General features: G+C 28.3%; 1 pseudogene; it reads left to right on the top strand.

Moving 5' to 3' along the window:
• Nucleotides 1-14,478: 14,478 nt before the first annotated feature.
• On the top strand, nt 14,479-16,848 carry LOC131626902 (protein FAR1-RELATED SEQUENCE 11-like; annotated as a pseudogene).
• Nucleotides 16,849-17,600: the final 752 nt, after the last annotated feature.

The following is a 17,600-nucleotide window of genomic DNA, read 5'->3' as shown; positions in this document are numbered from 1 at the left end:
TAAAAGACTTTGAGTTCGGGGGGTAAGTTATACAAAGGGAAGGTGTAAGCACCCCTTTGTATCCATGGTTATCCATGGGCTCTTAATTGCTTAGCTCACTTTGTTTTCAAAATGTTTGAAGTGTAGTGTGTGAATAGAAAAAGGATTTGAATAAGAACTTTAGCTTGTAAATAAGTGTAGTCTTTTTGAATTTGATTTGAAAAGAAGTGGGAAAAGATTTTGAATTTTGAATTTGAATTTGAATAGAGCAAGCAATCAGGAGCACTACCCTAAGTTAGAAAAATTGTTCTTTTAGCTTTTTAGTTTGAAAGGGCTATCCATACCATAAAGAGGGCAGGTAGTCCTTTCATTGGATTTAAAAAGAGTCATCGGAGTTATCGTTCGCCATAAGATTGTCTCTGCCATAAAGTGGGCAGGTAATCTAGGGATGGATAGAATAGTCATTTAGGCAACAGGCGAGGATACCTTAGCAATTGGGACAATCATCCTTTACAAGGCAACTTCGAGGGACAAAATTGATGATGATAATAAACTAAGGGCAACATTTGTTTTGCTTAGGTATCCTCGGAATCGAGGGACTTGACTATTCTAGAATCATAATTAAAAGGCAACAGGCAACTGTTAGAACAAGATTTGTTCTGATCAATATTCTATGTTTTGATGATAGCATTATATATGAATTTTGTATAAGACAATGTGGTACTCTAATCCTTTGCATTTTCCATTTCAGGAAATACGTAAAGAGTATGCACAAATCAGCGCTCAGAAGCACTGACTCAGAAGGTTCTGGATGGCTACATCAGAACATGCTCTGGCAAGACATCAGAAGATGGTCAAGCAGAATCAGAACATGAACTATGAAGCATCAGAAGAACATGAAGTCAGACGCAGAAGCACTAAAGTTCTGAATGGTATCACGCTCAAGCTCTTCAAAGTCAGAAGACAAGAAAATGCTCTGCACCAAGCTGTTGACTCTAAAATTCAAACGTTGTTATCTACAAATCTGAGTTCAGAAGCAAGTACAAGATGACAGGCTATTAAGTCTAATCTCTGACTGACAAAAGGAACGTTAGAAGCTACAAAAGGCAACGTCAGTAAAAGCAGCAAAAGCATGGCTCGAGGTAGTTGACAAAAGTGTGAAACATTAAATGCAAAGCTATACTGTTCACGCAAAGCATTAAATGCAACCTAACGGTCATCTTCTCTCAACGCCTATATATAGAAGTTCTGATCAGAAGCAGATAGAATACACTTGTGCATAATACTGAAACGCTGTCAAATTCAAATCTCACGAACTTCATCTTCAACATCACAAACTCTTGTAATATTTAGTGAGTGTTAAGCTTAGAACTTAAGAGAAATATCACAGTTGTGATTACATCTTTATTAGAAGCAATCTTACTCTTGTAAACATTTATTTTACATTGTTTGTAAAAGGTTCCTAGAGTGATCAAGTTGTGATCAGTAGACTCTAGAAGAATTCCTAGAGTGATCAAGTTGTGATCTGTAGACTCTAGAAGACTTAGAAGGTCTCTAAGTGGATAACCATTGTAATCAGTTGGATTAGTGGATTAAATCCTCAGTTGAGGTAAATCACTCTAAGGGGGTGGACTGGAGTAGTTTCGTTAACAACGAACTAGGATAAAAATAATTGTGTTAATTGTTTTTATCTTACAAGTTTTTGAAGTCACACTTATTCAAACCCCCCCCCCCTTTCTAAGTGTTTTTCTATCCTTCAGCAACAAGGCAACAAGAGAGGTTACCCTAAAAGTGTGTGTGTGGCACAATCAAGTGATTCAGTTCAGATAATTTATCTTGTAATTAGTGATGCTAATTCAATTAACAGGCTTGCACTCCCTAAGATTACTAACCACACAGTTAATATCATACAGAAATTAAAGGCAGAATATAAATTCCTACGCTATTATAATAAACACCTGTGGGCAGAAAAATAAAGGCGGAAAAGAAAACCTAATTACTATTACATAAAAAAAACCTTTTGCAAGCCTATACACATTTTCTAGAATTTAAAAGGCAGAAAAATAAATGAATTAAATAAATAGCATAAAATAAAGGCAGAAATTAAAGAAGAAATTAAATAAAGTCAGAAATTAAATAAAAGCAAAAATTAAATAAAGGCATTCGACAATCATTGGAGTTTTTGAGATGAGGAAAGAAATTCGCGCGTTTAGAAAAAAAACCTCAACATTTATAAGGTAGTAACAGATCAAAAATTAAAAGGGTTAGGGAAAACAGTGATTAATAGTCATGATGAAAAATAGTTAGCCAAAAATAAAACCGGGGTTTGAAAACCTAAAAATAATTAATTAGCCTAAAATTAAATTATTATCCTAAAAATAAAATCCTAATTATTTTATTAACCTAAAACTAAATTAATTAACCTAATCTAAACTAAACTTAATTAAAAACTAAAGTTAATTTGATTGGTGGAAGAAGAATTGATCTTCATTAGAATTAAATTGCATTGAGCGAAATAATTTATTTGAGTCGACAAGGAGCAGATCCTTATTTGAATTCGATCGCTCTAGGCGAAGAAATTGACTTTTGTTGATAAGGAGTTGATCCTTATTTGAATTCAGTCACTCTAGACGAAGAAATTGATTTGTTTATTGCATTGAGCGAAGTGTTTGATTGTTGAAATATTTGACGAGTTTTTGTATATTTTTTTAATTAAAGAAAATTACCTAAATTAGTTTAGTAGAAAACCTAATAACTAATTTGTTTAACAAAATTAATTAAGCTATATAACCTAATAAAAAGAAATTATGTTTTGTATTTGTACATTAATTTTATATTTGTGACCAGATGAATTGAAGTATATTTTTTGGGATTTTTGAAAATAGATTAATTTAAATTAATAAATTAAATAAGTCAAATTAAATAAATTAGAAAAAGATGATGAGTATTAAAAATATGGGATATGTGAATAGAAAAGGGGATAGTGTTGGTCCAAGGCCCATTTCTAAAATTCTAACTTATCAACTACCTAACTAATCAACTACCTAACTAAGATTATAATATACTTATTAACACCCTTAATTACCCTTTTGTAATTTTAAACTAGTCAGATACCCGTGCGGAATAATATAAATAAAAGGAATTATAAGCAATATGCATAATTAAAAGGAATTGTTTTACTTGAATAGAGTTAGAGTTTTATTGATTGTTCTGTTATACTCCCAATTCTTTGAAAACCGAATATCCATAGGAATCGTTTTGAAATTTGAAAATAAATACTTTAGTTTTCAAATAAAAGTCATTATTGTTTAAAATAAAATAGGCATTGTATTGAAAGTGGCCCTTAAGGTTAAACATTATTATCGTATTCATGTGTTAATTTTGTGTGTAATAAAGAACCATATAAAAAAGGACATGTGAGTTGGAGAAAAAAATAAAATTTTAACAAATGCAAATGTAAAATTTTAAATATAAATGAAAAATATGAAATAATTTACTTAATTGTAAATTTAACAATAATTATATAGAAAACAATGATCCACAAAAAAATGTTTAAGATAGGTTAAGAACACAATAGCAAAATTGGGTCATGTAATTTAATAATTGACGGTCCAACAACAATTAAAAGAAAATGATATAGATCACTGTGGTATGAAAAATGATCATATAAATTCAATTATATTAAATAATCATATAAAAAAATACTATAAGATGAAGATAATAAAAATGAAATATTAACATTTAAAAATAAAAACAATCTCTCAATTAATAGTAATTGTTGATTAAAATAAAATAGCTATTATGTTGATAATGACCCGTGAAATAAAAAAATAATTTGATGCGATATAAAATATATTTAAAAACAAATGTAAAATAAACAATAATCATGGAAATTTAATTGTATTAAATAATGATACAAAATCGTAAGATGGAGAAAAAAAATAAAGATATTATCTCTCAAATAAAGATAATGATTGATTAAAATAAAATAGACATTATGTTGATAGTGACCCGTGAGATAATAAATAAATAAATAGAGAAAAAAATTAAAATGAAAGTAAGAAAGTGTGAAAAATGTGAGAGAAGTTTGAAATTTTAATTAAGATAAAGAAAATGTGTAATGATCGATTAAAAAAAATTAAATATTGAGTTGATAGTGGCCCGTGAAATAATTAAATATTTTTGAGAATAATAATTAAATGATCGATTATTAATATTTTTTGCGATAATAGATAAATATAGAAAAATTAAAATGAAAGTATGGAAATATGAAATGTTAAGGAAATTTGAAATTTTTAGTAAGATTAAAATTTAAAAATAAATTATTAATATTTTTTGTGATAATAAATAAATTAAGAAAAATTAAAATAAAAGTAAGAAAGTGTGGGAAAATGAAATGTAAAAGAAATTTAAATATGACTTCCATCATCCATGGCTTACATGTGATGTCATCATTCATGCAATAAAGTTGTAGGGAAAATGTTATTTAATTCGGACCAATGAAAAGCTAACACTTGGGACATCCATTCAATAAAGTTGAAAGAGTGAATACTTAATTTGTTAGTTACAAAAATGACCTTTTATTAGTGCAAATAAATTTTGGTGAAAGGGTAATTTAGGCAATTTGGTCAATCTATTATTATTGAATAGATAGTAGATTTAGGCAATTTGGTCAATCTATTATTATTGAATAAATAGTAGATGAATAGATAGTAGATAGTAGATTTGCACTAAAATATGTCCATTTTGGCAATTTGCTAAATCAAACTTCAATTGGACCAATCATATATAACCATTACTCCAAGTGGCACCCCATTCTCAATTTTTCTTTTCCTTATTTCCTAACAACAACTTAACCATTGTGTAATACTGAAATTTTTGATGGAGGCTTTTACACGGTAAACAAAAGGTTCACAAAATTTCAATATTTCCCTCTCTTTCTCTCTTTTACATTCATTTTGCATCGATCCTTCTCTCTCCTTTCTATTCCGCCATTTCTTCATCAGAGCTCCTGCGCATTCCCTGGGTAATACAAGCCTGTTTCTCCCTTCTCCCTTCTTCTTCTTCTTCTTCTTCTTCTTCTTCTTCATGTTTTCGTCACATTCGTGTTTCGGTTCTTCATGACTTTTGTGTTTCGATTTTGATATTGTGAGTTGATTATCCCAAATATGGTGTACTCATTTTTCAAAACACATAAAGTTCAGATTTTTATAGTTATCTTTCTAAGGATTTTGATGAATAAAGTTAAAGATCTGATTTTTATAGTGGATCGTAGTGAAGATTCAAGTGATGTGGTGTTTGTTTACGAATAAAAAGGTTTTGAGCTATCTTGCGTAAACCTCAAATCTCTTTTTGATTTGATCTATTTTTCAAATTATGATGTTGTTGAATAAACTGCTGAATGGAATAAACCTGACAGGTAAAAAATTTCCCTTAATTTGTTTGTTTTAACATCAACCAATGGTTGTCAGTTTTCTGATTTTGTTTATTTTTTAAAATCTTGTAGGAGTAAACATAAATGGGAAGAGCCAACGGTATAAAAAAGGGGTAAGTTTGGAAAGAAACATAATTGGTTGTTGTTTTTGTTATTTCTTATGGTTTCTCTGATGTTTTCATTTCAATTGGTATTTGAGATTTAGGCTTTTAAATGGTTGTGTTTGAAATAGTGAGGCTCTGCGGCCTGAATGCGAGTAAAGCTGTCGTTATAACCTAATTCCAAACACACTTCCAGTGAGTTGGATATGATAATTATGGTGAGTTCATTTCACTGCCTGAGATTGAGGAAGGTAACGTAGGCTCTTAGTTATCTAACAAATAATTGTCTCAACTGTCATTGGTGCTATTGATTCACCCTGTGGCTAACTTCAGCTTTCATTGGTGCTATTGATTCAATCCCATTGGTATAAAAACCAACTCTATAAATACTAAAAAAAATTGGTTCAGAAGATTAATATTTGTTATGAAAGTGTGTATATTATATGTACACTGTATAGTTGTTAAGGTATACATCATTAGTCATAAATTTTGGATTGTTTATTTTCTTTGAAAAGCTTGTGCTTTCCTACACGTTTTGTGTTGTGCTTTCTTGTGATTTTATAAGCGTTTTACTCTATATAATCTTTTTATCAGGTTTGGTTTGCAGTACTTTTGAGAGCCTTGTTGTAAATTAATGCTAAAATTTATGGTAGCATATGATTGTGTTAAAAGTCACTAATGTTAACTTGATTTCAGTGTCATTTTCAACACACTATTAGGCATTAGTACGAGTTTTTAGATGGCAAAGAAGAGTGCAGTGAGAGAACATCACTCGAAAAGTTGTTTTAGAGAAGCAAACTAGAAGATTAGAACAATATTGGTGGAGTAAAGGATGATACTGACAATGACAACAAGTAGGCGGTGAAAAAAGTCAAGAAAAAAAGGATGGTTCATGCTTCATCCCATTTCTCTATTGATTCGGCTTCAGCAGACAGAAAATTGTATAATAAGGTGCCACACGCTTTATTGTTTTCAATTGATAAGTTATGGTATTTATTGAATTAGTTCACTTGATAAGTGAATGAATGAGAAAAGTTGGGCAGAATATGAGAATAAGGAGCAATGGATCAAAACAAATGCAGATTGTAAGCATACATACATTTCACTCACTTCAATTTTTGTGTTACTTAACTCATCACTCATGAACTGAACATTTTTTGTAACTTTTTATGAAATTGTAGATTATGTCATGAATCGTGTAATCTCTCCAGTGTTACTTAGCCTATGTAACCAGAGTTTCAAACAAACCAGTTTTTCAGGACTTGCTTTATGATATGTTTTGAAAAATCAACAACTTCTATTTTCTGGTATAACCATGTATCAGTAGGTTCATATTCTTAACTGAGTTCAAAAAAACTAATTCTTCGTACACGGTATGTTACTAATTAGACTATTACTACTTTATATGGTGTAGAAATGTAGTATTCTTAAAATATGGATGCTTCATTTTACTGAATATTTGCCTTGGTCTTCTGGTATGTGGTGGCACTGATATTTGCTTGTAACCATCAATATCTATTATGTTTTACTTTGGAATTATGGCATGCCTCATGCCCTCAGATTTTGGTAATAAACTTTTACTGTTTCAAAAAATCAAATGGAAAGTCAAGAGCAATCACCTTGAACCCACCTAGGTTGCAACAAATAATTAAGATCTTTGTATTATATTATCACCAATGATACCAAATATAACTTGTCCATAGAAGTAATGAGCATTTCATCCTGGCTGAGCTGCAGCAGTTTATGGTTACATTGGAGAATCATGTATGGCGCGATTTTTTGCCGGTGTCTATGTTTGCGGTGGTTTTGGAATCTGTTTGGAGTTTTTCATGTAGATTGGTAGGCCCAGTGTTTTCTGGTGGAAGTTGGTCAGTCGTATCCACCATTGGTGGACTTCAAATCACATCCGCGGAATTACTACTTGTGGAGTTAGTCCAAGGCGGGGTTTGGGGGCTGCCGGTTGATTTTAATTTCAAATTTGTTGATCGGAGTTTTTTTGTCCACCGTCGAGTGGATTGTAGCAAGTCTGGTTATAAGTCGGTGTTGTTGTCATATCAGTACGGAGAGTTGGATATGTTAGGATTGCAAATGTGGCTACGCATTTGTTTGGTTTAGTTGTTATCTTCTGGCTGGTTCCTTTTAGTTTTAGTCTTGGTGTTGGTTTTGGAGTGTTATCTTGCATAAATTGGCTACCTGTGTAATTTTTAGTTTTCCTGCATTTGTTTCAATATGTTTGTATCAGACTTCTTTGCACTTGTGCTGCTGGTTTATATATATTTTGACAGTTTCAAAAAAAAACTTGATCACAAGATTTCTCCTCGCCATTTCATGTTTATATCAGCGAACATGAAAAAAGAGTAATTCTTATGCAAGCACAACACCCATAATCATACATATCCAATTGAAATCACAATCTAATGTTAATGTATCTTGAACATTTGATTCGTCGTAAATTGCTTAAATGCTGAATAATAAAATAAGTTTTTGATTTCCAATACAACGCTTTTTACTTTTCAACAAAAATAGTTACTACTTAGGTATTTACCCTAGTGCACAACACAATCAATGTAAATGTCATTCATTAATTCTTGTACTTGAAATTATCAAAGTTCTATTCTTATCTTTTCTTACCTTTTTGTACTACATGAAGCAGAAAAATGTTCTTTTGGTACTGTATCAAAACTTGTGCACCGTGTGCACAGCTCCTATGCAAGTCAAAATCATAACCTACATTTTGTATTGATACCCGTATTACTTGCTTTCTATTGTTATACGCCAGTTCATACAACATCATTTTTCATTATTGCCTTGAATATCGTACAACCAAACAGACAAAAGCATTAGGAGTTGTGTATCTTCCTAAAAGATGTTATGCTATTTTATATTTTCATGTCAACACTTTAAGAAATAAATGACATACTTTCATTTCAATGGTAGTCCACTTGATTCAGTTATTGATATCCATTATGTATTTAATTTCTTTATAATATTTTATTGGACATACATGCTAAATGTTATTAACATTACATAATAAAAAATAACTACAAGAAAATACGAAAAAATAACTGCTTCATCTTCATATTATTAATTGGATTTTTTATTGACACCATTGTCCTAAAGTCCATGCTTATAGGTTTTGGATGTATAACTAATACTGCATTTAAGGCGGGGGCCAATAATTATAAGCTCTTCTAACTGTTTTATTTTTAAAGGTCCAATAATAAATTTAGTAAGAAATAATGAGTTGATTTAATTTTTCAAACTATTAATTTTTCAAACTTGCCATTTTCTTTCGGATTTTTCAGTGGATTTTGACTTTAAGGATTAGCAGATTTTGTTATTAAATTGTCAACATTAACTATATAATATTGTTGTTGTAAAGCTTGACAAAGAATATTTTTCACGGGTCACTATCACAACAGTACCTTTTTAATTAACAAAATATTTGTAAATATTTATAGTTATTAGTAATATTTATAAATATTTATAGTTATAAGATATGTTGGATTTATCATATTGGCGATATTCTACATATTTATTTTTAAATATTTGCAGTTATTAGTGATTTTATAATAACAATTATATATCAGTAACAACCAAGCCGATCTAAGATACTGAATTTTATTACTGAAACTCACGGGTCACTATTACTATAATATTTTTCTTATTTAAATTTTATCATTGAAACTCACTATTTTTACGGATCACTATCACCATAATACCTTTCTTATGTAAATTTTATCACTAAAATTCACTACTTTCATGGGTCGCTATCACCTTAATACCTTTTTTCTATTGCATTTCCAACTTCTTCTTTTTTTTTTTTTAATTTTAAAATAGCTACTACATATAGTTTTATTACATCTATACTATGCTTTGTGAATCTTAAATTAACATTTCTCATTCGATTTTTTATACTTTTTTTTTGCGTGCGGACGCACAGGTCTTCTACTAGTTTCTAACAATAACACAATAAAAAAAATAAGAAAATAAACTAACAAAAAATAAATAAATGATAAAAAAAAGTTATATTTAGAAAATTAAAAAAATTTCATATGGGGCCGCGCCCCTTATTTATCATATAACTTATTTTATGTAAGAAAGATTTTTTTTTTAAAAAAGAAGAGAAAGAAAAGGATATCCTTAATATATTAAAACACAATACTATGTACCATTTTAAGCGCCTAAATGCAATCAATTCTCGCCTAAACTTATTTACTTAATATTTGCAATTTTTTTTATCTCAACCACATTTATTGGAAAAAACAAGAACACGTTTGCTGTTATCCATTTATTCTCTTTTCAATAAATGTGATTTAATTATTAATTACAATTATAAATTATAAAAAATTGTGAACCATTGCCAAGGAGCCATTCTATATTCCTTTTTTATCTCAACTACTTACACTCTCGTTCTATATTCCTTTTTTATCTCAATCAGTTATACTCATTTTCTTTAACCCACGTTCACCTCTTAAAAAAATTGACATATCAATTCATTATTATTAAATTGATTAATTGATTAGTAAATAAATTTTTCATCCCATTAAATTATAATAATTAAAAATCTATTTCATCAATTTAATTTGTTTATTATATTATTATTTTTTATTATTCCATTTTTTATATCAATTATTTATATTCTTTCTCTTTTTTATCTCAACCATTTATATTCCATTTATATTTTATAAATAGCTCAATATTTAAAATTACGATTTAATTTATATTCTATATTCTTTCTCTTAAATTATATTTTATAAATAGCTGAATATTTAAAATCACTTAATTATTTTTAACAACATATTTTAAAAAAACTTTGATTTAAATTTTTTTTATATATTTAATGTAAGTAACAATTTAAAATTTTGATATTTTTAACTTAACTAGATATTCAATATATTTTAAAATATTTCTTTATAAATGATAAATTTAAGTTGTATTTATATCTTGACATTTATTCGTAGTTATCAATAATTTTAAATTATTTTTAAAAGTGTGTTCGCTTCTCTAATTTTGCAATTTGCACAATTGTTAAAATTGAGCAGGACAAAGAATTCTACTAGACAGACACTTTCTTAATCAAGTTTATTCTATCACTCACATGTAAGTTTTTTTTTATGTTTTTATTTTATTTTGTGTTTGTGGTGTTATTTTTTTATGTAAAATATGTTCGTTTATTCTTTATTTAGAGTAAATAAAAATATAATAAGATAATAAGATGGGTTACTTTTGCAAACTGCTAAATTGTAATCAACATAGTTTATTCTATTTGCAGCTTTATGAAATCTATTTTACATTTTGAAATAACTGAATATTATTATTGAAATCTACATATTATTTGTTGTGTTACTATTGAAGACAAGTAAATTGAAATCCATTGGTTTAGGTTCTAATTCCATCATGTTATACCTATTATTAGATATACTACTTCCAATATCTATCCTATTGCTTAATGCAGAACATAAGTTGCAATTTTAAAGTACGGTAATGGAGGAAAATGTACGATAATTGTCTCTTTTGAGAAGGATAATTTATGTTTCATGTTCTTATTGTATCAGTGAAATATACTTTTTTGTTATATAATATGAAAAAATATATATTTTTGTTATTTTCATACATTTATATTTTTACATATAAATATAATATATATTCACATTTTGTCCCGTGCATCGCACGGGTAGAAGTACTAGTTGATTTATTCAAAGAAAAGGCAAGACCACTAATGTGTTGACATGTGGCAGCCACTTTTTTAATTAAAAAATAAATAATATTAGCAAGGTAAATGAGGAGAGAATCAAATTCTCAGGTTTTATTTCCCTTCTTCTCTCTTGTACTGTAGCCAACAACAACAACAACAATTCCACCATTTTCTTCTTCATTTTTTTTAACAACAAAATTGAACCCACAATACAACAAAATTAAATATGGAACAAATCAATTATCTAAAAGAAACAATTTTAGTCAATACCATTCTCATTCTTTTGGAATTTTAGGCAACATTTTAAGCAATTAATCATGGTGAATATCTCAAGTGATGTGTGTGTAATAACATGTGTATCATGGATACAATCAATGGTGAGTTCAACAATATCAATGTGTAAACTCAAAGATAAAAGTTTGATGAATAAAAGGATGACATACCTCAATATCATTTCATGTATGAATGAATATGATGATGGATAAATATCTCATGCACGTGGGGTTAGTTCAACAATATATATACAAAGATATTAACATAACCAAAGTATAAATGTTCAAGGATGTAAATCAACAAGCATATGTACAATGGTATAAACAAGGAGTGATCATAGCAACAAGTTATATCAACATGACATTGCTTTGGGAAGAAAAGATCAAGGGATCATGGATTAAAATTTAGGATTTTAGTTATGTACACCTAAACCTAATCATTTTTAAAGTTGATTTAATAAAAACCCTAGGTGATTTAGCCAAGGGAACAGGTTAATATCTTAAGGGAAGCTTACCATAATTTTAATTGATTCACACAAAAGTATACACAAGATTTACTTAGTGAAAATATTAAAAGAAGTAAATTTAAAAGCCTTTAAAAAGAAATAAAATACTTGTTTTTTGATTTAATTTAAAATGATTAAATAATCAATATTTTTGAATTTTAAAATTATATTATCAAAATAGATAAGATAAATATAGAGTATATAAAATTTCAAGTTAAAATTATTAAATTTTCTATTTTAAAATAAATATTAAAGTTATATAAAAAAGGTAAAGAAATAAGTGGGTGTTGAACACACGCCCTTGTAGTTACCAGCTCAAAACTTAACCACTGAACGACGTAAACCAAACATGTTCATTCTTTTTAGTTTTTGGTTAGTTTGGGTAGTGTGGTGCTATTGTTTAAACAAATTTAGATTGGACCAGTTCTTAAATTTCAAATCTTCACTTTTAAATTGGTTTAGATAGTTCCACCCGGTCTTTTAGTATGTTTATATTAGTTGTTTTTGTGTGTTTGTCTTTGAGCTCGTTTTGAGTAGCTTATAGAATTGGAGGTAATTTTCCAAGTTTGATCGTTTCAATTTGCGGGTGTATGGTAATGATAGTGTTAAAGTTTTGTATACGTGCAAGGTATGCGTTTATCTCTTTCTAGACTTTAGCATATTCATGATACTTAGTCTTTTTACAAATTTTATGTCATTTATTCTTTTGTATACTTGTTCATTTGTGAATCACTTTAGTTTCCACCTTTCTTGTGAGGTAACTTTCCATTATTTACATATGCTGGAGACCACAATTATTGTTTTAATTGGATTTTATTATGCTTAATCTTTTGTTTATGTTGACTATATGATTGCATAAAAAGGATCAAGACATTTTTGTTTCATTTTGAGCACAACTACCTAGCCAAATAGTCATTTCACTTTGTGAGTGTGTGATCTTTTGTAACCCCTTTGAGCCTTTTGTCATAATCCATATTGCTGGAACTTGATGCTTGTCCATGAGTATTGATTTCACTTTTTGTATGTATTTTGATTGTTGTTTTTTTCTTGAACCTTCAATTTTGTGTTGTTGTATGAATTTTTACCTTTTCTTAGAAAGTGTGGAGTATTCACACATTAATGTTGGTTGAATTCAAGTTGGGGAGAGATTCATCGTGCACTTATTTGGTTGGTTTATGAGGTGTAGAAAGAAAAGAAAAAAATGAGAAAAGGAAAAGAAAAGAAAAAGAAAAAAAAATGAAAAATTTTTGAAAAAGAAAAACAAAAAGAGTTTGAATAATTGTGTGAATAAGTCTTGTGTTTGGTGCAAAAATCTTCTAATTAAAACGGTAACAAAATCACATTAAAAAGGGTTAATACTACTTTATCTCCCTGCCATATAGGCGAGATTCGGTTTACCCCCTCTAAAAAAAAAACCTATTGGACAAACCTTGCAAAATAAAGATTCCATATCAATTTTTTTGGCCAAGATTCTTAGAATCTTGCCTACATGGCATTTTTGGGAGTGCTGACTGTACAACAAATAAGCAATGTGGCACAGTCAGCACTGCCACGTGGAATTTAATTTTGTTTTTTTAAAAAAAATTTATTGATTTTTTTTTTATTTTTTTTGTTGATTTTTTTAAATTATTTTTTTTATTTTTTATTTTTTTAAAAATTAATATTTAATTATTTTTAATGGGATAAAGTAGTATTAACCCCATTAAAAAACAATAAATTAAATTATTTCAATTTAACAAGTAACTTATTGAAAATATTTGAAAAGGTTGAAAATGAAACTTAAAATCAAATCATTAATTGAAATTAATAATTAATTCTCATTGATAAGTGTGTGTCATTGATAAGTGAGTGTTGTAAATACAAATATTTTTTTATTATTTATTAATCTATTAAATAAATAATTACAATATTACATTGCAAAACATTAAATAAAATTATATGTAACACAATGCTATCCAGTGCCCCGGGGGCGGGGCACTGGTTAAGGGACATTAAATATTTTATAGGTCCATTAATATTTTCCTTTTTAAAAAACATAGATTATTAATAGGGATAATTAAAATTAAAACGTTGCAATTTGAAAAGAAGGTCATAAATAACACTTTTCATTCCGTTAAAACTACTCCAACTACAAGTTTTCGTTCCGCCATTCTACTATTCATAGCATTGCTTCTAATGGTTGAAGTATTATTTTCTTTCCGCCATTTTACTATTCATAGCATTGCTTCTAATTGTTGAAGTATTATTTCAAAACTACAGGTACATGATTTTAATCTATAATATTTCAATTTTTATTTTATTATATAATTTCTTACTATATAATATTTCAATTTTTATTTTATTATATAATTTCTTACTATATGTATTTCTTTGACTAGAATATAATTTTATTTTTAGAATTATATTTTTTTTTGTTACTCTTCAACGTTAACAATAGGATTTTATAATTTATTTTTATAGTATTATTTTTATTTGTAGATAAAAAACAATGGATATTGTTAATAGAAGAAATTTTAATTTGAATGAGAGTCCAACTGATGATATTTCTTTAGAAAATGGTTATTCAGAAATAGGTTTTGATCATTTTGATCATAATATCATGGAGAAAGACATGTTAGAAGTTGAAAAAATTGGAACTTTTGAGAGTCAAAATCCTATATTTTCAAGTCCGAATATTGTTATAAATAATTTTTTAGAAGAAGTTGATGAAGATAAGTTTGTGATGAGACAAATATGGTTCCTTTTATTGGTCAAATATTTCTTACTGAAGAAGAAGCATTTACCTTTTACAAGAGATATGCATATCATCACGGGTTCTCAATTCGAAAAGGTCGGTTCATAAAACAAAAGGATGGAATTATTAGTCGGCGTGATTTTTTTTGTCATCGTGAAGATAGAGTTTCCTCGAAAAACATTGAACCATCAAAAGAACAGAGAAAAAGAGAATCAGCAAAGTGTGAATGTAAAGCTCATTTACGAATTAAACTACAAAAGTCTCAAGATATATTTCCAAGTGAGTGGCGAGTTACAACATTTGTTGTTGAACACAATCATGGTTTACTAACTCAATCAGATGTGCGTTTTTTACCTTCTTATCGAACTATCTCTGAAAATGATTACGATCGTATTTTCTTATTAAAAGAAGGTGGGCTTACTGTTAGACAAATAATGCGTATCTTAGAGTTAGAGAAAAATGTGAAGCATGGATATCTTCCATTTATTGAAAAGGACATTCGCAATCTTTTTTTGAAAGCCAATAAAAAAGTTGAAGGAAGTGATGCTGTGGATCTTCTAAATTATTGTGAGAATGCAAAAAAGAGTTGCTCAAAGTTTCAATATTCTTATACACTTGATGAAGAGAAAAGGCTAGAACATATTTTTTGGTCCTCTGCTTCTTGCTTTGATTGGTACAAAAAATATGGTGATGTTGTTGTATTTGATACTACATACAAGGTAAATTCTTATGAAATGCCGTTTGGAATTTTTGTGGGTATGAATAACCATGGAAAGACTATACTTTTTGGATGCGCACTTTTACGGAATGAAACAATGTCTGCGTTTCGTTGGTTAATGAAGGTAATTATTTATTGAAGATTATTAATTTGATTATTTAATCCCTTTTATTTAATTTGTTTATTTGATCCTTTTTTTATAGACTTTTATAAATTTGATGAAGAAGTCACCGAGGACTATATTAACCGACCAAGATCCATGGATGAAAGAAGCAATCTCGAAAGAAATGTCATCAACAAAGCATAGTTTCTGTATATGGCACATAACTTTCAAGTTTAGTTCTTGGTTTAATGCTATACTTCGAGAAAAATATGCAAAATGGTGTTCTGATTTTTATGTATTGTATAAATTGGAGACATGTGAAGAATTTGAGTATCAATGGCCAAAAGTTGTTTCTAAGTATAACTTGCAGACAAATAAACATGTGAAAGGATTGTATGAGATTAGAAAGTATTGGGCACTCGCTTATCTTCGTGAATATTTCTTTGGTGGAATGACAACCACTGGAAGATCAGAGAGTATTAACGCATTCATTAAGAGATTCATCAATTCCCACACAAGTTTAACTGACTTTGCAAAGCAGGTATGACATATTTTTAACTATATTAATACTAATTGTTTCTGAATTATTGTATTAAAAAATTATAAATTATTTTCAGGTTGATATAGCAATTGATGATATTAAGCAAAAAGAAGAGCTTGATATAATGTTAGAAAAGTGCAAAGGATCAAATATGAAGTTGATGTCACCATTACAAGAGCAAGCTCAAAGTGTTCTCACACGTTTTTCTTTTCAGAAGTTTCAAGATGAGTTTGAAAGATCCATCCAATACTCAATTCTTCATGAGAATGGTAATGTGTTAGTGTTGCAATACTATAAAGATGATAATAGTAAGAAACATCAAGTCTTTTGGGATGGTAAAATAGCTATATGTAGTTGCAAACTATTTGAATTTTGGGGGATATTGTGTCGCCACATTGTTAGTGTTTTTCTTCATAAAGATTGTCATAGAATCCCTAATGACTACTTGTTGTCACGATGGCGGCTTCAAGAATCACACGCAGATGATGAAGTAGTTGATTATCAAATAATGGATTGCAATAATGAAGCTGGTTCACAACAAGTTATTCATTGTCCCCCAATTTCCAAAACAAAAGGCCGTCCTAAACGAAGACGAATTAAAGGTGGAAAAGAGTTATCTCATAACATGAATGCTTGTGGATTATGCAAAGGTGAAAGACATAACATTGTTACATGTCCCCTAAAAGAAAAAAAGAAGACAGAAAAAAAAAGAAAAATTGTAAAGATGCCAATTTAAATCCAATCCTTCTTTCAAAAGTTTAGGTACAAATATATTATTAAATTCATTAAATTAAATTTCTAATTAAAATGATTTTTTGCTTACATTTTTTTCTTCTTCTAACAGGAATATGCTCATGAAGTTGATGAACAAGTATAATGGAGACTCAATCATATGTTTATGTTTTTTTTTCTTCATATTTTGGATTTTATCAAAATATTTAAATTTTTGTATTAATACTTAAATTAAATATGAATGTTTATTTGAGTTTTTTTAATTATTATTTTATTTTTATGTTAGATTTTATTGTTTAACTTTTTTTAAGTTTATTTTGTTTGAAAAACGTGTAATTTGACACTTTAAATAATGGATATAGTAAAAGAGACAAAGAGTTAATAAATAAATTTATTTCTATGATTTAATACTATATTTAACTATGGATAGATAGTTAATTTAACATTTAATTATCTTTTTCTTCCAAAAAAATAAGTAGAATCAATGACTATTTAATGCTTCTTATCCAGTGCTCCGGGGCACTGGTTAGCAGCACCCTTATATCTATATCTTAAAGCTTATTCAGAATATTTGAAACGGTTTAAACAGACAAATTTAAAATTTAATAATTACTCTTTAAATTCATTAGTGTGAGTGATATCTTTTTATATGATAATGAAATTAAATAATTTCAATTAAATAAATAATTTATTCAAAATATTTGAAATTAACAAATCAGACAAACATAAAATCAAATCACTAATCGAAAATGACATTTAATTCTCATTAGTAGAGAATAGTT

Source organism: Vicia villosa, unplaced genomic scaffold, assembly GCF_029867415.1.
Source record: "Vicia villosa cultivar HV-30 ecotype Madison, WI unplaced genomic scaffold, Vvil1.0 ctg.000334F_1_1_1, whole genome shotgun sequence".
In the NCBI taxonomy this organism is placed as follows: Eukaryota; Viridiplantae; Streptophyta; class Magnoliopsida; order Fabales; family Fabaceae; genus Vicia; species Vicia villosa.
The sequence above is the reverse complement of the archived record's forward strand: the minus strand, read 5'-3'. Positions and strand labels throughout refer to the sequence as shown.